At 37.4% G+C, this 22,712-nt stretch overlaps 1 long non-coding RNA gene across 1 annotated transcript; it reads right to left on the bottom strand.

Annotated features, from left to right (window-relative positions):
* Positions 1–5,172: 5,172 nt before the first annotated feature.
* On the bottom strand, positions 5,173–21,422 carry LOC134485952 (uncharacterized). The gene is made up of 2 exons (XR_010064391.1): positions 21,137–21,422; positions 5,173–5,437 (listed from the first exon to the last, which is right to left on the bottom strand). It is a non-coding gene; the product is annotated as an uncharacterized LOC134485952 (long non-coding RNA).
* Positions 21,423–22,712: the final 1,290 nt, after the last annotated feature.

Here is a 22,712-nt window from a genome sequence, read left to right as displayed (position 1 = left end):
TCAAATAAAATCAATTTCCAACTAAAAGTCATCAAAAAAGATAAGGAAGGACACTTCATATTCATCAAAGGAAAAATCCACCAAGATGAACTCTCAATCCTAAATATCTATGCCCCAAATACAAGGGCACCTACATACGTAAAAGAAACCTTACTAAAGCTCAAAACAAACATTGCACCTCACACAATAATAGTGGGAGATTTCAACACCCCACTCTCATCAATGGACAGATCAAGGAAACAGAAATTAAACAGTGATGTCCACAGACTAAGAGAAGTCATGAGCCAAATGGACTCAACTGATATTTATAGAACATTCTATCCTAAAACAAAAGGATATACCTTCTTCTCAGCTCCTCATGGTACTTTCTCCAAAATTGACCATATAATTGGTAAAAAAACGGGCCTCAACAGGTACAGAAAGATAGAAATAATCCCATGCGTGCTATCGGACCACCACGGCCTAAAACTGGTCTTCAATAACAATCAAGGAAGAATGCCCACATATACTTGGAAATTGAACAATGCTCTACTCAATGATAACCTGGTCAAGGAAGAAATAAAGAAAGAAATTAAAAACATTTTAGAATTTAATGAAAATGAAGGTACAACATACCCAAACTTATGGGGCACAATGAAAGCTGTGCTAAGAGGAAAACTCATAGCACTGAGTGCCTGCAGAAAGAAACAGGAAAGAGCATATGTCAGCAGCTTGACAGCACACCTAAAAGCTCTAGAACAAAAAGAAGCAAATACACCCAGGAGGAGTAGAAGGCAGGAAATAATCAAACTCAGAGCTGAAATCAACCAAGTAGAAACAAAAAGGACCATAGAAAGAATCAACAGAACCAAAAGTTGGTTCTTTGAGAAAATCAACAAGATAGATAAACCCTTAGCCAGACTAACGAGAGGACACAGAGAGTGCGTCCAAATTAACAAAATCAGAAATGAAAAGGGAGACATAACTACAGATTCAGAGGAAATTCAAAAAATCATCAGATCTTACTATAAAAACCTATATTCAACAAAACTTGAAAATCTTCAGTAAATGGACAATTTCCTAGACAGATACCAGGTATCGAAGTTAAATCAGGAACAGATAAACCAGTTAAACAACCCCATAACTCCTAAGGAAATAGAAGCAGTCATTAAAGGTCTCCCAACCAAAAAGAGCCCAGGTCCAGATGGGTTTAGTGCAGAATTCTATCAAACCTTCATAGAAGACATCATACCAATATTATCCAAACTATTCCACAAAATTGAAACAGATGGAGCACTACCGAATTCCTTCTACGAAGCCACAATTACTCTTATACCTAAACCACACAAAGACACAACAAAGAAAGAGAACTTCAGACCAATTTCCCTTATGAATATACGCAAAAATACTCAACAAAATTCTGGCAAACCGAATCCAAGAGCACATCAAAACAATCATCCACCATGACCAAGTAGGCTTCATCCCAGGCATGCAGGGATGGTTTAATATATGGAAAACCATCAACGCGATCCATAATATAAACAAACTGAAAGAACCGAACCACATGATCATTTCATTAGATGCTGAGAAAGCATTAGACAAAATTCAACACCCCTTCATGATAAAAGTCCTGGAAAGAATAGGAATTCAAGGCCCATACCTGAACATAGTAAAAGCCATATACAGCAAACCAGTTGCTAACATTAAACTAAATGGAGAGAAGCTGGAAGCAATCCCACTAAAATCAGGGACTAGACAAGGCTGTCCACTCTCTCCCTACTTATTTAATATAGTTCTTGAAGTTCTAGCCACAGCAATCAGACAACAAAAGGAGATCAAGGGGATACAGATCGGAAAAGAAGAGGTCAAAATATCACTATTTGCAGATGACATGATAGTATATTTAAGTGATCCCAAAAGTTCCACCAGAGAACTACTAAAGCTGATAACCAACTTCAGCAAAGTGGCTGGGTATAAAATTAACTTAAATAAATCAGTTGCCTTCCTCTATACAAAAGAGAAACAAGCCGAGAAAGAAATTAGGGAAACGACACCCTTCATGAACGACCCAAATAATATAATGTACCTCGGTGTGACTTTAACCAAGCAAGTAAAAGATCTGTACAATAAGAACTTCAAGACACTGAGGAAAGAAATTGAAGAAGACCTCAGAAGATGGAAAGATCTCCCATGCTCATGGATTGGCAGGATTAATATAGTAAAAATGGCCATTTTACCAAAAGCAATCTACAGATTCAATGCAATCCCCATCAAAATACCAATCCAATTCTTCAAAGAGTTAGACAGAACAATTTGCAAATTCATCTGGAATAACAAAAAACCCAGGATAGCTAAAGCTATCCTCAACTATAAAAGGACTTCAGGGGGAATCACTATCCCTGAACTCAAGCAGTATTACAGAGCAATAGTGATAAAAACTGCATGGTATTGGTACAGAGACAGACAGATAGACCAATGGAATACAATTGAAGACCCAGAAATGAACCCACACACCTATGGTCACTTGATTTTTGACAAAGGAGCCAAAACCATCCAATGGAAAAAAGATAGCATTTTCAGCAAATGGTGCTGGTTCAACTGGAGGGCAACATGTAGAAGAATGCAGATCGATCCATGCTTATCACCCTGTACAAAGCTTAAGTCCAAGTGGATCAAGGACCTCCATATCAAACCAGACACACTCAAACTAATAGAAGAAAAACTAGGGAAGCATCTGGAACACATGGGCACTGGAAAAAAGTTCCTGAACAAAACACCAATGGCTTATGCTCTAAGATCAAGAATCGACAAATGGGATCTCATAAAACTGCAAAGCTTCTGTAAGGCAAAGGACACTGTGGTTAGGACAAAACGGCAACCAACAGATTGGGAAAAGATCTTTACCAATCCTACAACAGATAGAGGCCTTATATCCAAAATATACAAAGAACTCAAGAAGTTAGACCGCAGGGAAACAAATAACCCTATTAAAAAATACGGTTCAGATCTAAACAAAGAATTCACAGCTGAGGAATGCCGAATGGCTGAGAAACACCTAAAGAAATGTTCAACATCTTTAGTCATAAGGGAAATGCAAATCAAAACAACCCTTAGATTTCACCTCACACCAGTGAGAATGGCTAAGATCAAAAACTCAGGTGACAGCAGATGCTGGCGAGGATGTGGAGAAAGAGGAACACTCCTCCATTGTTGGTGGGATTGCAGACTGGTACAGCCATTCTGGAAATCAGTCTGGAGGTTCCTCAGAAAATTGGACATTGAACTGCCTGAGGATCCAGCTATACCTCTCTTGGGCATATACCCAAAAGATGCCCCAACATATAAAAGAGACACGTGCTCCACTATGTTCATCGCAGCCTTATTTATAATAGCCAGAAACTGGAAAGAACCCAGATGCCCTTCAACAGAGGAATGGATACAGAAAATGTGGTACATCTACACAATGGAATATTACTCAGCGATCAAAAACAACAAGTTTATGAAATTCGTAGGCAAATGGTCGGAACTGGAAAATATCATCCTGAGTGAGCTAACCCAATCACAGAAAGACATACATGGTATGCACTCATTGATAAGTGGCTATTAGCCCAAATGCTTGAATTACCCTAGATCCCTAGAACAAACGAAACTCAAGACGGATGATCAAAATGTGAATGCTTCACTCCTTCTTTAAATGAGGAAAAAGTATACCCTTGGCAGGGAATAGAGAGGCAAAGATTAAAACAGAGACTGAAGCAACACCCATTCAGAGCCTGCCCCACATGTGGCCCATACATATAGAGCCACCCAATTAGACAAGATGGATGAAGCAAAGAAGTGCAGACCGACAGGAGCCGGATGTAGATTGCTCCTGAGAGACACAGCCAGAATACAGCAAATACAGAGGCGAATGCCAGCAGCAAACCACTAAACTGAGAATAGGACCCCCGTTGAAGGAATCAGAGAAAGAACTGGAAGAGCTTGAAGGGGCTCGAGTCCCCATATGTACAACAATGCCAAGCAACCAGATCTTCCAGGGACTAAGCCACTACCTAAAGACTATACATGGACTGACCCTGGACTCTGACCCCATAGGTAGCAATGAATATCCTAGTAAGAGCACCAGTGGAAGGGGAAGCCCTGGGTCCTGCTAAGACTGAACCCCCAGTGAACTAGACTATGGGGAGAGGGCGGCAATGGGGGGAGGTTTGGGAGGGGAACACCCATAAGGAAGGGGAGGGGTGAGGGGGATGTTTGCCCGGAAACCGGGAAAGGCAATAACACTTGAAATGTATATAAGAAATACTCCAGTTAATTAAAAAAAAAGGAAAAAAAAGATATGTATATCCTGGAGAGTTATGTGATTGATTATATAGAAATATATAGAGAAATATATACTATTATACATCTATATGCATATGTTTTATATCTATATAATCAATCATATAGTTCTTCAGAGCCATTATATATATATATATATACATATATATATATGTAAATCAAGTGTTAGGGTTAGTGTGGGAGAGTGTGGGTTTGTGAATTTGAATCAGAGTAAATAGCTATTTTAATTTAAAAAAAAAAGACAAGAGAGAACAATTTTCTGTCCCATATAAGGATAGAAATACTGTCTATCTATCCACCTGAGTCTGAATGGCAAGCATTAGAATTCAGGAGACTTATAACAGAACTCAATAGCCTCTTATCTTCTTTAGTACAAATGATATGGTTCTAGAATAACTAATACTCTGCTTCTTCCTCAAAAAGTATGGATAACAACTAAGATACCAAATTCAAACTAGATCCATTAATTTATTTGTAACACCAAATGTGTGTGTGTGTGTCTGTGTGTGTGTGTGTGTGTGTTAATGCCAGAGCATCTATTTTCATTTGAATATTGTTTTTAGAAAGTAAAGCTATAAGTTGAAGATAGTCATATAAATTTGTAGTGGAGTAAAACTCTTGTCTAGGAAAAATGTATTAATGAAAGGTGTGAGCACTTTTATAATTTTTATATTTGTTAAATATTTAAAGTAATGCTTAATGAAGCATTATTTCTGTATGATAACTTAAAGGAGATATGCTGCATTGGCTTAGTTATAGAACCTTTTATAAAAACTGGAATGTGATAACATGAAATCAAAAACTCAAAGAAAATAATACTATAATTATTAATAATCATTTTAAATGAAAGAATAAAATATTTCACATACAAAAGTTTACTAACATACAATTTCTAAAATACAATTTTGCTGAAGAAAAATTAATATTAACACCGTGACCAAAGCACATTATAACGAAAAATAGGAAATTAAAGGAATCAAAACACTTCCTGCTCTCACAAGAGCCTGAAACTTTGGTTTGCAGTACTCAATTGTGTGCTTTAGTCATCTGTAACTCCAGTTTCCAGTAGTTTGATGCTCTCTTCTGGTCTCTATGATACCTGTGTCATGCGGTGAACCTATAGACCAACAGAGACCAACACATATATACAAATAAGTTAAAATTCAGCAAAATTAAATAAAAAACCTTTTTAATTGTACAACCTAGTCCTATACTCTCAAGGATAGCACTGACCACAGAGGGTTGTGCCCTCCCACATTAAGAAAGCGGCCCTGATATATACCCAAAAGATGCCCCAACATATAACAAAGACACATGCTCCACTATGTTCATAGAAGCCTTATTTACAATAGCCAGGAGTCAGAAAGAATCCAGATGCCCTTCAACAGAAAAATGGACAGAGAAAATGTGGTACATCTACAAAATGGAATATTACTCAGCTATCAAAAACAATGACTTTATGAAATTCATAGGCAAATGGATGGAACTGGAAAATATCATCCTGAGTGAGGTAACCCAATCACAGAAAAACACAAATGGTATGCATTCATTGATAAGTGGATATTAGCCCAAATGCTCGAATTACCCTAGATGCACAGAACATATGAAAATCAAGAAGGATGACCTAAATGCGAATGCTTCACTCCTTCTTTAAAACGGAACAAGTGTACCCTTGGGAGGGAATAGGGAGGCAAAGTTTAGAACAGAGGCAGAAGGAACACCCATTCAGAGCCTGCCCCACATGTGGCCCATACATATACACCCACCCAATTAGATAAGATGGATGAAGCAAAGAAGTTCAGGTCGACAGGAGCCGGATGTAGATCGCTCCTGAGAGACACAGCCAGAATACAGCAAATACAGAGGCGAATGCCAGCAGCAAACCACTGAACTGAGAACGGGACCTCCGTTGAAGCAATCAGAGAAAGAACTGGAAGAGCTTGAAGGGGCTCGAGACCCCATATGTACAACAATGCCAAGCAACCAGAGCTTCCAGGGACTAAGCCACTACCTAAAGACTATACATGGACTGACCCTGGACTCTGACCTCATAGGTAGCAATGAATATCCTAGTAAGAGCACCAGTGGAAGGGGAAGCCCTGGGTCCTGCTAAGACTGAACCCCCAGTGAACGTGATTGTTGGGGGGGAGGGCGATAATGGGGGGGAGGATGGGGAGGGGAACACCCATAAAGAAGGGGAGGGGAGGGGAGGGGTTAGGGGAATGTTGGCCCAGACACTGGGAAAGGGAATAACAATCGAAATGTAAATAATAAAACCCAAGTTAATAAGGATGGAAAAAAATGAATATAAACAAAAAAAAAAAAAGAAAGGAAGGAAGGAAGAAAGAAAGAAAGAAAGAAAGAAAGAAAGAAAGAAAGAAAGAAAGAAGGAGGCCCTGAAGACATGCAAAGAGAGCAATCTGATGGAGGGAAATTCCTCTATTTAGATTTTTGTCTTCTAATTTTACTCTTTTTGTGTCAGTTGAAATCCTCAGCTTATATAACAGTCAGTGATCTTAAACCATGAAAAAAAAATATCAACCTAAATTGGTATAAGGGTTTATGCAAAGAAAAAAGCATGTTCTCTATTTTTGGTACAAAATGTGGGGAATATTTATGATGCTAGTCTTGGCATTGAGTTTGTGGTTATTATAAAAGACTTAGGAAATACATACCAAAATAAATGACTTATAAAACACAAAACTAAAAAACGTCTGCTCTCTCTCTCTCTCTCTCTCTCTTTCTCTCTCTCAAAAATCCAAACAAACAAACAAACAAACAAACAAAAAACAAAACAAAAAACAACTGAGCTTATACTTTACAAAACAGGAGAAATGTTTTATTATAATATTTAGAAATGTAAATATTATCTACATTATATTTAGATTACCTTCTATAAAGCATCAGTGTTTCAAATACATAAATATCCTCTAAATATCCTCTTCCCCTACATAGTGCAGTAACTAACTTAAGTAAAACATGTGGAAGTACTTGATTGACATTTCAGGAGATGGAAGGTTTAGTCACCAACACACACACACACACACACACACACACACACACACACACACACTCCTTAAATGGACATTACTCTTCAAAATATTAGATAAACTGAGAACATCATGTTAAAGGAAACAAGCCAGTGAACACAAGTACAATAGTGTATGAGCATACTCATGTACTCTTAGGTTAAATGTCTCTCTGGTGAGAGACATTTTTTCAAGAAGACACATGGCTTAGACTTACTAAAATCCCATTATTTTATCATTCATTGATGTCATAAACTTCCCAAGGAGATTAAAGCACACAAATGTTACATCATCATTTTGGTCAAGAATCCTATTAAAGTTTATTTTTAGTTGTGTTTAATGAGAAAACCCTAAATGGGAGTCTAGAGGTGTGGTTCTATGTGAATCTCTGTAACCTTTATTTGTCGAAGGTTTGCAGCATTACCAGAAGTTATCTACGAATGCTTTTCTGATTACACTCGTGCTGAAGCTGTACATTACCGCCACTCTAAGACGAAAGGTAACAATTCAAGCTTTAAAATGAAAAATGAAAAATATACATACTATTATTATCCTATAAAATAATTGACAGTATGGGATCCAAAAATTTTTCATGAGCAGACAGTCAAAATTGTGGAAAACCTAAAAATGGACTGATTACAAAAATTTGGCCCATGTAAAAAATGAATTAAATTTTATGGAACAGTAATGAAAGGAGGACAATAATTGCAGTAACAATTTTTCAAAAATTAATAATTTCAGTAACCTAGTGAACAAAATTTTCAAGTATCATGCCCTAATTAGACCACAAACAGGTAAGAAACATGTATTTTCAATTATAATAAAGGATGTTTTCAATTTTCTTTGTAAATTGGCATCATAGTTCACTATTTACAAATAATTATTGAAAACAACACACACGTTCCTTAGCAGTGCAAATAATTACGCGTTCTATAATAGGCTTCCAAATGATGCATACATTTAGCAATCATAGCTAAATTTTTATGATTATAAGTGACAGATGTCTGTAGCTTGCAATCATTTTAACATGACATTTTCAATTATTATAGCTATATTGATGAAAGAAGATGAAGGCACTCTCAGATGCCAAAGCTCATTATTTCAACTTTATATACAGCTGTCAAGGCCTAATAATTCCAAAGGGAGACAACTGTTCTGGAATAAAAATTCATAGGGAAGGTCCTCTTGGCAATGTGAATGTGTGATCTTGCGAATATAAATGATAAAAAGATGAGTTCAGGTCTGTATTTTCACTTTTACTTCTCCTTGAAAATGATTCTTTAGTTGAAGGAGTAAGTCAGAACAGGGTGCTTAATAAAGCTTAACAATCTATTTGTCCAAAATTTCTTAATAAATTCATGAATCAGAACATATAATCAAGAATGAAAATGTCAATTGTCCAAGTGAAAGTCATTTCTGTTTTCCTTTTGTCTAATATGTCTCAGCAATATGCAGCCCAGTCTTCCTTGATTCATTTTTTGAAGGTGATAATTTTTAAAGAACATCTTCATTAAATCCCTGATATTTCCCAGAATTCCCTTTATTACTAGCCCAATTCTGGCTTACTCGAGATCTTCAGAAAGCACTCCCATTAAAAACTATGATTAATATTGTCAAACATAATTTTTTCTGTATTGTTTCTAAAATTATTTATTCTTAGAGAATATCACACATTCATATAGCACATACAGACTGTGTCTTACCATCTCCTGTCTCCCCTATAAACCTCTCCCTTACAGACCTTTCTCCCTTATTCATATCTATATTCTTTTTGTTTTGTGAACCATGAGTTAACCAGGGCTATCTGTATGACCATGGGTTAGATGCTATCTTTTGTAATTTTATGGGTTGAGAGCTGGATAAACTATTACAATGATTTGCCTCTCCCAGTAATTTATCAACAGTTCAGTGGTTTAAAAAAGTGACCACTTTCCACTCCTCTTGTTTATGACTTGAGGGAATTATTTTAATGGTTGGAAGAGTATCGAGAATGAAATTTCACAACCCTCCCCAACAATGATTGCTAAGTCTTGGAATGGTTTGGGTGAATATCTTACTTGTGTCTGAGTTTGTAACCATCACTTCTCAGCATCTTGGGAAGCCATGAGTTACTTCTTTTAAACAGTTCATTGTTCATTGCTTATTTATACTTCATTGTAAGTAGAACATTGTCTGGTTAGTGTTTGGAGTAGCTTTTGAGTATTTACATAACTCCAAATATTCAGAAGACAGTTGCATACTATATGAATTTATTACAACAAGTATAATAAATTACTTCTTGAACCCATGAAGTCCAAGAATGGGTATTGAATAAGCATAAAGTACCAGGGAAATGTCCTCCACCATTTCTCCCATGGAGCGAGCCTCAAGTCCAAGCAAAGGAAACTTAGGCATCACAATAGTAAAGTTTTTATTATATAGGTCTTTTCTCATAGGTTTTGTTCTAGTTCATAAGATACATACCTGGACAATACTCAAGATATATGATGACTTTTATTAACCAGCAATGACTACAGAACTCTCAGGTGGTTTGAATTCTAGCCAGCAAAGAGAAAGTTTCTAGTTCAATTCTAGCCTGCATACCCTGTATCTTTCTACATGTATACACATTATCTTGTGCAATATGGTTTTACTTACTGAATCTTGTGGGCAGCCAAGTGAACTGACCAGAGCCTGAATCATTTGGGGGCTCATTTTGATCTTCATGTGATCTCCTTGATCAAAGACATGCCGGTTTATTACTCTGTGAATGTGAACCCTGTTCAGTAACCACTACTTCCAGGAAGAGAAACATCCTGTCATGCAGGGCACCTCCTTTCTATCCCTCTTTTATAATTTTTTATAATTTTTAAAATCCAAAAAGTAACTATACATAGTATAAAAGAATGTGGATTTAGTGTTGGAAAAGCAGTAATTATTTTAAAATATTGATGTCATCTTTTTTATGTTTCTCTCTCAAACTTGCTTGATAGTTATTTTTCACATATTTGTTTGCAGTCATAGTATCTCCTATCAGTGATCTGCTAAGCCAATCTTTTCCTCTTCAACCTTGATCTTTCTCATAAAATATATTTTGGCACATAATTGATGTAAAATCAATTATTTGACAAGTTTGCATGAAGGCTACATTTTAGTGTGAATTTTTAGAGTTCATAGTTATTTATTATGTTTTTTCACTAAGCTCTTGTGGTAGCTGAGCCTCATGCCTATAATCTCAGTAATTAGGAAGCCAAAACAAAGACTTCAGTGACTTCAAGACAATCAGGGCTACACTGGGAATTATAGAACAGATTTTTTGTAGAGTAAAGCTAAGACTCAAAAACAAACATACAAACAAATAAATATATCTCCCAAACAAAATCTGTACCATTGTATAATTATATAGTAATTAACATCATGTTTACTTGCAGAAGTTGTCTTGTGTTTGCAATCCCATATTTCCATTCTTTCTCCTTGTTCAGGTGAATACTGACATTCTTTCAACCTTCCTCTGTATATTACTTTGTATTTCTATGAGTGCTATTCTACACAAGATACTATTTCAGTATGAGATAGTCTGGTGTTCGTCAGTGACAATGGGGTATTAGAGATCTGAGGGAGTGTCTATATGTCTCTGATTCTCTTTCCGTTTCTCTGTCTCTCTACTGTGTCTCTGTCTCTTTCTACCTCTCTCTCTCATACACACACACACACACACACACACACACACGCAGAGAGAGAGAGAGAGAGAGAGAGAGAGAGAGAGAGAGAGAGAGAGAGAAATATTTATGGAACAAATATGTTGTAGACAGAGGAATTGTAAACTAACAAATGTATAAACATTAGTCTTTTCATAGTTCATAATTCACAAGTGGGAATCCTACCTCTTTAGTTCTGATTGACTAATATTTGAAGAAGATGAAACATATAGTCTCAATGAACATTATTCATAATAGATTTGTCTTTATTATTCAACTCTATTGGAGTGGGGTAGGATATCAGTAAACACTGTCACAGCATTACATAATGAAAACATAAAAAAACCAGAAAGTTGGACTGCATGCCTCAAGTGTTTAACAATATTGCTGCATCATCGATTACATTAAAAATTTTATTTCAGGGGTTGGGGATTTGGCTCAGTGGTAGAGCACTTGCCTAGCAAGCGCAAGGCACTGGGTTCGGTCCCCAGCTCCGAAAAAAAAAATTTATTTCAGCTGGCAACTGTTTTATAACTGCTTCCCAGGATTCAGAAGATGGTCATGATAAGTAACCATGAGGCCACACTAATGTTGCAGCCTACATAATATCTTGGCCAAGGTGTGAAACTGACATGAGCAGAACAGTACAAAGATAGCTAGGTCTTTAGTGGGAAAAATCTGATCCTTTCAATCCTGGACAAAGTGACTTTGTAACCCCAAGATGCTAATAAGCTCTGCTGTTGACCAGGCTGTAGCAAATGGACCATCTTTCTTACTACTGGACAGAATTAATGGCGCATTCCCGATGAAAGCACAGATAGGATGACATAAGCACAGAAGTCTTTGAGGTTGGCTTCATCGTTAGCTTATGTCATCTGAACCCAGCTACTTCTACTGCTTCACACTGGGGAGCTCTCTGTACCCAGCTCGCACATTCAGCTGCCATGCAGAACTGTATAGATTAAGTTTGGAGGCTATTTGCAGCTGGCAGAACCATGGCTCTGCTGGAGCACGACACAGGTAGGTCAGCTGCTGGGGACGGTCTGAAGCAGCCTCATATCACACACACGAGACTGAAGCAGCATATTGTATTTCTGGGCTTTTTTTTTTTAAAGGAGACCAAAAATTCTAGAATTCTTACTCCACCCTAGCGCTCGAGAGGTAGAGGCAGGAGGATCAGGAGTTCAGGGCCATTCTCAGCTAATAGTAAGTTTGAGGCCAATGTACCTCACCTTCCCTTTCCCGCAAATTAATAAAGCACACAAAGTAAAATGATGATATTTTATGCTTTAGAGTACTTTAAAATAAAACTTAGAGCTTCATATGCATATATGTGTATATGACATATGTTTATATATATTCTGCTGAATCAGTGGCCTGGTGTCACAACGAATTCAACATTTTTCCATTTTTATTTGCCAAAGTTACTACTGAAGGACTTATAAATAAAGGGCTCAAGCAGTATGTTTGGATTGTAAAAGGGAATACTCAATTATACTCCAGAGAAATAAAGTGATATGAGTTTTCCTTGAAAAAAAAAAAGAAGGGGATTAGTGTGAAGAGGTTGGCAGCTTTTGGAGGTGCCACTGCACATGGATGAGTTCATAATATTTCTATAACTAACTCTGAAATATTAGATTTGTTAGAATGGTTCTTTGATTGTCTCACCCTTATTGTCCTTAGAAGAGACAAACTCTGATCACATCAAGGAGACTAGACATATTCTTTAGTAGTAGTATCAGGGGTTGGTGAGATTTCTAACGTGAGATTTTTATTTCCCATTTCTTTTCACCAGAAAGAGGACAAGAGATCTTGAATGATGGGCAAGGAGGGGAGTTCTGATCATGCAGCTGTCTTTGAGCCGCCCTTGTTCTATAAGTATCTCCAGTAAACTGATTGGTCCACCAACTTAGATTGGAAAGCTAGCATTCCTTTGCTCTGCCAGTGGGCTATGTGACATCAGATGTACCTTTATATAGCCTCAGGAAAATTCACACATAGCAATGACATTTTATAATAAATTGAATGTTTTATAGTCAAACTCATCTCAAAACCACTAATATTAAGCATTACATATGTTGTATTGAAATAAAATGGATTATAATCTGGAATAAAAAATCACTCTGAAAACATGTGAGAAGAGTCATGGGCAAGTTATGAAATTCCTCACATTCAAGCACATCCTGTGCTTTCTTGGAGAGACTACTATTTCTCAAAAATACTGACAAAATGCTACCTAAGATGTACATTTACGTACAACTCACCTAATGTGAAGTTTTGGTTAAGTTTAACCAAACAGTTTATAAAAATTCCTAAAATTTAGTATATTTGTTACATATTATATATATTTGCCATGAGGGTTGGAATCTCACCCTGCTATGGTTGGATTATTTTTCTGAGTAACCTCGTATATACAGTTCACAGGTTAGTCAAATAGTGCTCTCTAAAGTAACCAGTGGAATGAAAAAGTGGTTTGCTCTTCGAGTGGTATTAGATAGTGGACTTAAAGCCATTATTATGACTTATAAAGGGAAGGAAAAAAACAAGCAAACAGATTCTTCCTGAGAGAAATGGACACATTCAGAAGTCAAGAAAGATCTCCTCTTACTTACTCTGGACTGCACAGCTTTTCTTCATGTCTCTCTCATAATTCTTTTTATCTTTGCAGTTTGACAAGAAAGAAAATTATTGACTCGCCATCTTTCCTTTTGGCAGTTACATGACTCACAGGAGCTCAACATCTGTTAAGTTGGGAGTCTACACTGATTATTTCATTCTCTGAGATCAGTCTATCTATCTGCTAAACTTGAACACAACAAGTTGTCTGAGAGTCAGTAATTTGTTGGCATGAGTCACTGAAAGACATCTCCAGCTTTGCGTGTTCTAATGAGCAAGTAGTTTATTCTCAGCATCTGAGTCTGCTGCTGATAACCAGCCTGGCTACTCTGTTAGGCACAGAGGAGTGTGCAGGGATAGGTACGGTGAACCGCACATTTAAAAGAAACTGTTCTGTTTGAATCAATTAGACTGAAGTACTCATAATAGACTTTCCTTCTTTCTTAATTTATTTTAATGAAGTTGCTTTTGAAAATTTCTGTAGGACACAGAAATTTAAAAATATATTTGTAGGTATGTACATACATGTGTGAGCATGTTTATAGGGGAGTATCATAAATTTGCACGTATTAGGTACATTTCTCAATTGCTTTCCACATGACTTTTCAGTTCATGAAATCAGCGCATAAATTACCCAGTATTATATGCTGGTGTATTTTCATACACCCAGTATTAGATGGACTCAGCTATTTTGCTAATTGAGCAAGAAAGACAAGAAAATAGGTAGCAAGTTGAAGGGGATATTATGACAAAGGAACTGCCATTTGTCAATCCTTTCAGACATATGTCCTACAAGTACTGGAAAAGACAAAAGGAAACGAGAAACAGAACAACTATCCTTATAAACAAGTCAGTGTCACCTGCAAACTGAACCCAAAGAGGAGATGTTACTTGTATGACTGCAATGCCACCATAAATTCAAGAGTCAAAAGGTGTTTCCTGTGTTGTTTTGTTATATTTTAAAATGAAACAGTAAGTGCACAAACTGCCATTCTTTAGCTTTGGAGCAAGAGCCCACAGCCCACCTGGAGTGAGGTCTGAATTCAGGCACACTTAGGAAAGGATCAATAGCCATACCTGTAGGTGGGGACCACATGTCATGTGACCACTACAGTCACTTCCTGTATATTCACCTTCAAACATAGATATGCCTCCATTTGACGTAGTTGGGAAATTCCCTTTACATTACTTTTAAAACATTGTCCTCCTGTATGTGAAGGGATGCGTGACCAAATACTGAAGTAGAAATTATGAAAATTTATCAAAACACAGATGACTGTGGTTGCTGATGATTGCTCAGCAGAGCACATGAGCTCTCAAGGAAGGTTTGGATGTCAACAGTTTGGACCCAACGAAGGAGGTTTGGATGAGATCAAGTAAAGGAAGAACTTAATACAACTATCTGTGGCATGGAATTGTTGATAGAGCTAGAACTGGCACAGCTCAAGTTCAGAGGTTCAGTCCATTATCATCAAGGCAGGAGCATGGTAGCATCACAGCATCCAGGAAGGCACGGTGCAGGAGGAGCTGAGTTCTACATCTTCACCCAAAGGAAGCCAGGAACAGACTGAGCATCCTCAGGCAGCTAGGCGGAGGGTCTCCAACCACACCCCCACAGTGACATACTTCACCTAACAAGGCCACACCTTCTAATATTGCCACTCCCTGGGCCAAGCATATGCAAACCATCACAAGGCATTAGGCATAGAGCCAGCAAGACCCAACTGAAGTGCACATTGAGAACCAGAAAGTGAGTAACTTGACTTCAAGAAATACTTTCTCAAACCAGTTGCCAGCTATGGACAGCTACAGATAACAAACCACTTTTTTTTCTGCCTTTTTTTCTCCAGTAAGACAGTGGTATTTTGAAACATGATTGGGAAAAAAAATCTCCATTAACCCCACATCTGATAGAGGGCTAATATCCAAAATATTACCACCAAAAAAACCAAAAAACCCAATCAAAAAAATGGGATATAGAAATGGGGTTTACTGGGAGGGAATTCCCAATAGAGGAATCTCAAATGGCTGAGAAGCACCAAAAGTAATTCTCAAAGTGATCGGGGAAATACAAATCAAAAGGATCCTGAGATTCCACCTTACAACAGTCAGAATGGCTAAGATCAAAATTTCAGGTCATGACACATGTTGGCAAGGATGTAAAGAAAGAGGAACACTCCTCCACTACTGGTGGAATTACAAATTGGTACAACCATTATAGAAAATCAATTTGGAGGTTCCTCAGAAAATTGGAAAAAGATCTACGTAAAGACCCAGAAAATCCACGATTGGGAATATACCCCAAAGATGCCCCACCATGCCACAGGAGCACATGTTCCGCTATGTTCATAGTGGCCTCATTTGTGATAGCCAGAAGCTGGAAACAACCCAGATGTTCCACAACAGAAAAGTGGATACAGAAAATGTAGTTCATTTACACAGTGGAATACTACTCAGCTATTAATAAAATATTATAAAATAATATTATAATAAATTTTAAATGAGATATTTAATTTTAAAATGAGACTGATAGTTGGAATAGTGAATTTATTTTCTTAAATCAGGCATGTTGTCCCATGCTATAATTCTAGTATTTGCAAAGCCGTCACAGTAGCCATAGGGGCTCAATATCATCCTGGGCAAGATAGCACATTGGAGCTCCATTTGATACATGAGACCCTTTCTTAAAACTAAGATTCCTCATCTTATTTTGTATCTAAGAAATGCCTTATGTATGCTTTAATGCTGGTGCATTTTCCTTACCTGTTTCTCACCTACCTGACCAAGCCAACTTTAATTGTCACCCTGAGAAAGCATAGAGTCACCAAGAACAGAAACTTGAGTTGAGGTTTGCCTAGAACAGATAGGCCTGCAAGCGTCTTTTGAGTATTGATTGATGCAGAACAGTCAGTTGTATATGAAAGCTACCTAATCATGAGCTGATGTGAAAGACAGAAAGTGATCTAGCCAGTGTTCCTCGTTTATTTCTGCTGAGAGTCAAGGATGGGTTTTTGACTTGATTTTCATTAGTGATTGCAAATGTAAGCCAAGTAATTTCTTTTTTCCTCTCCATTTCTTTGGGTCAGAATATTTATTACAACAATAGAAAGGAAACCAGAACACTGCCTGAAGTAGTAAATATTGTTATAATACACAGTAAGGAAAAATTATGACTTTCTTATATGAAATAGTGCCCTGTCAGCCTGGTACCAAGAATGTTTAAATTCCCAGAGCATGACAAGGTCAGAGGTGTATACCTTAGTTTAACACAACAAACATGCTTTGACTTTTTTTTTGGCACAATTAAAAAAAATACAAGTTTAAATAATTATGCTCCATTGTTTCAATCAGTTGATCGATTAGTTTTTTAATTTATTGGTCGTTTCTTAAAAATAACTACAATGATGCCATGTGCTTTAATCAGAATAAAAACAAATTACTTAGAAATATACCCAAAATATATTTTATTAATGACTACAGTCAAGTATCATGTATAAACTCTTATAATACCACAAAAGCATGGAAAATAGGAAGGGGTCATAGAATAGAGGCAGACCATATCTAGAAAGTGTTCAGACATGAGGGAAATAGACGCAGATACGTCAGGGTGTGGTGCAAATGAGAAGAAGCCTCAGTTGTGGAAAAGTACTCCCAAGGAAGCTGAGTGAGAAACAGAATGTTAGAATCATTATATGAGAAACAGAATCAGAAACTGTCCCTCACAGTGGTACCAAGAATACACAGGATATGATAAAAATTCAGAATAAACGACCTTCGTGGATGCACTAACTCTGGTTTTAGAAAAGGAAATAACAAAGAGCCAAAATTATCTAAATGGCAATGGGAGGTTTCAAAATTAGACTAGCTGGGAAAGTTAATAATGTTAAGAAATGTGTCTGTTCATGGGACCCGCTCAGTCTTGCAATGGTACACAAAACTAATAGAAATTTGAAAGATGACTTTCAGGTTCTAACTCTCTTGGTGTCACCATAGAGGAAGACACAATTAACGAGACTTGTAAAATAAAATGACTTCCACATTCTAGATATGTGTTTGGTGGCAGGCCCATGAGGGGTCTAGAATAAATGGTTCATCTTGAAACATTTCAAATCTATGCAACTTTTTCAGGATTATGTTGGATAGGGCATATGAAAGTTTTAAAATGTCCCCAATGGTAATCTTCATATTTTTCTCAGCTTTTTATTCTGGGAAGAGGGTGTTTTAACATATATAGCTAAATTCAGAAGAGTAACTGCTTTAACATTTATATATGACATGTACAAAAATGAAATTTATTTTTGTGCATACTGATATTTTATCACGGAGTAATTTCAGTTAGTCTGACAGAAACAAAGCATACAATATGCCCTCCATTAAGATTCATTGTATGTCTGAGCAGCACAGTAATATTTGAAAAATAAAAATGTATCATGAAGAAAATATATTCATCTTCTGGGTTTAAAGAAACTCAAAGTTCCCTATACCATGAAACTTTTCTTATATTTATCCATTGTGAATAGTATATAAAATAATTTCCATTTTCAAAATTGATTCCAGATAATATAAAGTTACATACTTTTCAGGATAAAAGGGAAATAGTGGTTATGGAACAGATCTGTTACAGAAACTGCTAAAAATGACAAAGTATTATTAGGAAAAGTAATACTGTAAATAGTAGAAAGGAATAAATTAGAGATACACTGGGGTCTATGTGAGCAGGATGATTTGACTCATATAATGTACTTTAATAGAGTTAAATCTCAGTCCTATAGTGTTAAAAGTGGAAAAAATGACCATAGGTAACACTAAAGCAGATAGTCTTTCTCTGTACCTGAATTTGTAAATGTGGAAATGTTGGAAGAGAGTAGTGAAGAAATAACTTAATTAGAAACATTTTTAGTTTGCAAACCCTGTTGAAATGTTACAGTTAAGTCTGGCTTCAGATATATACTCTTGTCCATGTTGTTACTACGTGTTGTTATTACCTGAAGAGATTGAAACACCATGTCAAGAAAAACAATATCAACTTACCTGACCACCCAGAGCTCCCAGGGCCTAAACCACCAACCAACGAGTACTCATGAAGGAATCCATGACTGAAGCTACATATGTAGTAGAGGACTGCCTTATCAGGCATCAATTGGAGTTTCAGCCATTGATCCTGCAGAGGCTTGATGCCCAGCAGAGGTGGATGATAGGGCAGTGAGGTGGGAGTGGGTGAGTGGAGGAGAACCCTCATAGAGGCAGAGAGGAAGGTGGATGGGATGAGGGGTTTGCTGAAATTGGGAAGGGGACACTTGAGATGTAAATAAATAAAACAACCACACACACACACACACACACACACACACACACACACACACACAATCAGGTAGTTAAAAAGAGAGAGACAGAGGGAGACAGAGACAGACAGAGAGAGAGAGAGAGAGACAGAGAGAGAGAGAGAGAGAGAGAGAGAGAGAGAGAGAGAGCGCCTTTGAATTTGGAAGGACTTTGTCTGATGCTGCTTCTATTCTAATGCTAAATATTAGCATGAGGTTCCTCAACATGTGGTTGCAGATCCTCACATATTCAAAATGATGCCATGTGAGCATCTTCCCAATTTAACTGGTCAATAAAGGCTAGAGCCTGTGATTGGGCAGTGGACGGAGAAAGGTGTGACTGGAGGTTCCAGTGAGGGGGTTGTAGGTACAGAGGGGGAAGGAAGAGAAGATGAGTGAGGAAAAAGCCGTCATGGAGCAGAACTCCATGGCTGGGAGAATCAGCAAGTAACAAGGGACCTAGCTGGGAAATGAGTTAGTACAGCCTTAGGTCTGCCCAACATGGGCTTATGGCTTGTAAATTATATACCTGGATTATGTGTCTATTAAACATGGCTGTTAGGATTATAAACTTTTACCAAAAACTCTGGTTTAGTGACATGTGGATGTTCTTAGAGGCATCACACCATGGTTTCTCATTCCAGGACCTATTCTGATCCACACAAAGCCCCTGTGGGTTCTGTCCACACCAGTGGTGTCTGTGCTGCGTCTATGAGCTCTGACTCCAGGCCTCTTAGGTTGGTTTAGCTAGGCTGGCTGAGTCGCCTTCGTCTCTCATTCTTTCTTCAAATCTTCATGCATCAACTCCTTCCAGTGAACACCCTTAGTTAGGTCACTCTAAACCTCCCTTTCTCTGATTTCACCTGTACACACAGACTATTCCACACCTGACCCCAAAATCAGGACAAAAATAAATAATTTTATTCAAATATATTTAAAACTTAAAATGTAAAATTTCTTAAGACTATGGTATTCTGAAATGACAGGCTTCTCTAAGAGCTTGTGTTTGAGATAGCTCAAGATTCACCCACACTTATTTCACATATCAACATATCTACATCTATATGTATACATCTAAATATCTACATCTATATGTATATGATATATATTTATATCTAGATCAATATATATCCTGCTGCTGGTCAAGATGTTTTAACTTATTTATTTACATTTTTATTGATTCTTTGTGAATTTCACATCATGTACCTCAATCTGCTCATCTTCCCATTCCTTTGAGCCTGCTCTTTGCCCTTGCAACATTCCCCCACAATGAAAAAAGAAAAACATCTCATGGAAGTTATAGTGTATCACAGTGTGTTCCACAGTTTGCCCTTTTTATACCTACTTCTTTGTTTGCAATGTGTCTTTTATCTGGTTTGAGGCTTGTGGCCTCTGCTATACTATCAATACTAGATCCTCACTATGACTCCTCTCTTCTATCCTCTTGCCGCCCTGTGTCCTGGAGATCCTGTGGCTTTGGATCTGTATGACACACCTGTTCACGTACTCCAGCCATGCATACATGGGGTAGATGTTGATATGGACCACCCAAGCCAACTCCAATCTGGGCCTGGGTAGTAGCTGAGTTAATCAGTTTGCCAGCTCTCCTGCACCTACACCACTAAGGAGAGCTCTCCAGCGTTGCTCAGGGTAGCTCATTCAATGTTACAGCAGGCAATAGATTCTGCTCTCCTGCTCTTACACCCTCAGGGCTGGCTCACCTGTGCCCATGCCAACAGGACCATCTGAATTGTGCTGCCCAGGTGAGGTGTGTGGCCTACTCTCACTTTTATGACCTCAGGTCCAGTTTTTCACCTGCCATAGGTAGACAGGTAAATGAGTAATGAGGCCAGCTTTCCCATTCTCATGCTCTCTGACAAATACACCTTATCCCCAGGAACCAGGAAAAACTCTACAGTGCTTCTGGAAGAGATGCTAGGACATTCTCCAAGTATAGCAGTTGGCATGATGTGAGGCCAGCTCTCCCATAATCAGGTGAGTGAAGACATGGTTCTTGGCAACAACACACTCTCCCGCACCCAATCATTGCCTTATGTGGTGCCAATGCTTATGCAATTAGGCTGTTTTTCTCCATCCATGAGTCTCCAGTTCCTCCCCTCTTAATTGTGCACACATTCTTCTGGTCTTTGTCCTCTATCTCTCTACCACTTACTTGAACACTTTAGTGGGGCTTGGTGCCTCTGGGTGTCTGGGGTCGTGTCCAGAGTGCCATTTCACACCTGAGTCATCTTGGTTGTGTTCTGCCTACTACAGGTTCTGTAGCACCAGAGAGATCAATATTTTTAATCCAAATCAGTTTAACAAGTGTACCATGTTCAGTAGTCCCTTACCATTGCTCTCTTAACCCGCAAAATTTTAGGGGACAAGAGCTTTCAGCAAAACATGTTTTAAAAAGCTAGGCTAGCCATGTTTCATTCGGATTCCTTGAGCCCCTTTCTTCTGTTTATACATTCTAAATTCCAGAATTGGAATCACTCAATTATGTCCAAATGCCGTACTTGTCCACTATTCCAGATTACTATGGTTCTCTCTACTTTTATATCAATTCTTATATTTATATCTTTGGCTGGAGAACAATATATGAAATTCAATGTTTTCATTAGTTTACACAAAAATACACACAAATATACACATAACAAACACACACAAAAGAGAGAGCACAAAATTTAAACTAAGAAATCACTAACACAACAGAATTCTCCTAAAAGTATTTTTGGAAAGTTCATTTCCTTTATAAAAGTACTATTTGAATACTATTGCTATTTATTTTATTAATTAGTTAGATAATCAGAAAATTGTTAAAAATAAATACATATAATGACATACAAATAGAAATTTTATATATATATATATACATATATGTGTGAAGTATATTTTTAAACTTAAAATGAGTATATCTGCACCAAAAAAGAATCCCCAATAATGTTTCATGGAGTATAGTCAATTCCCATATTGTGAATAGGAAGTGTTTACATTATTACCCTGTTTTTATATTTTATAAAGCTTAATTCCAAGAAGGTGGGCAGCTTAACCAGAAATTTAGTGATAAACAGAGAACCGTAACCTTTTGAAATATTTGAAATACTTGGAACTTTCTTTTTCATCTTTTCTTCTACCATTGACTATGAATCTCTAATATTAATCTAGATATCCAAAAGTTTTGTATCCAGTAGATATGTTCTGATGCAGCTCAGTGAGAGTTCTTCCCTTCCATATAGGAATAGTTAATCCACATTTCTACAGGTTCACAGTAGTGCACAGTTTGAAATGTACTGTAATCTGGAATATACTACATGGAATAATGTATATATGGCAGGAAAACAAGGTAAAGATCTACTTGACTATACAACATTTACATAATACATATAAATTTAGGTGCCCATTTTCTAAATCCCTTTTTAAGGGCTTTCCTGATTTCCATGTCCTGGAATTCCCATGTATGTTTCAGACTAGATGTCCACATCTGAGAACTGTGTGTGGTACCATTACCATTGATAATAAAGCTTTACAGACATCCTATCTATATTAAATTAAGAACCTTAAATTGCCTATATACCTGGATACCTTCTGACACCAGGAATGGCAAGATCGGACACCCCTCACCCCAAGCTCTTGCCTATTAGGTTCTATTGGGGAACAACCAAAAGTGATGACTTGCTCTGGGTCCCCTGTGCTCCATTTTCTAATCCAAAGTTCTTTCTGAAATACTGGAGGCCTGCCTGTACCAG

This window comes from Rattus norvegicus, chromosome 2 (assembly GCF_036323735.1).
Source record: "Rattus norvegicus strain BN/NHsdMcwi chromosome 2, GRCr8, whole genome shotgun sequence".
Taxonomy (NCBI): Eukaryota; Metazoa; Chordata; class Mammalia; order Rodentia; family Muridae; genus Rattus; species Rattus norvegicus.
This window is presented reverse-complemented; position numbering and strand designations above follow the sequence as displayed.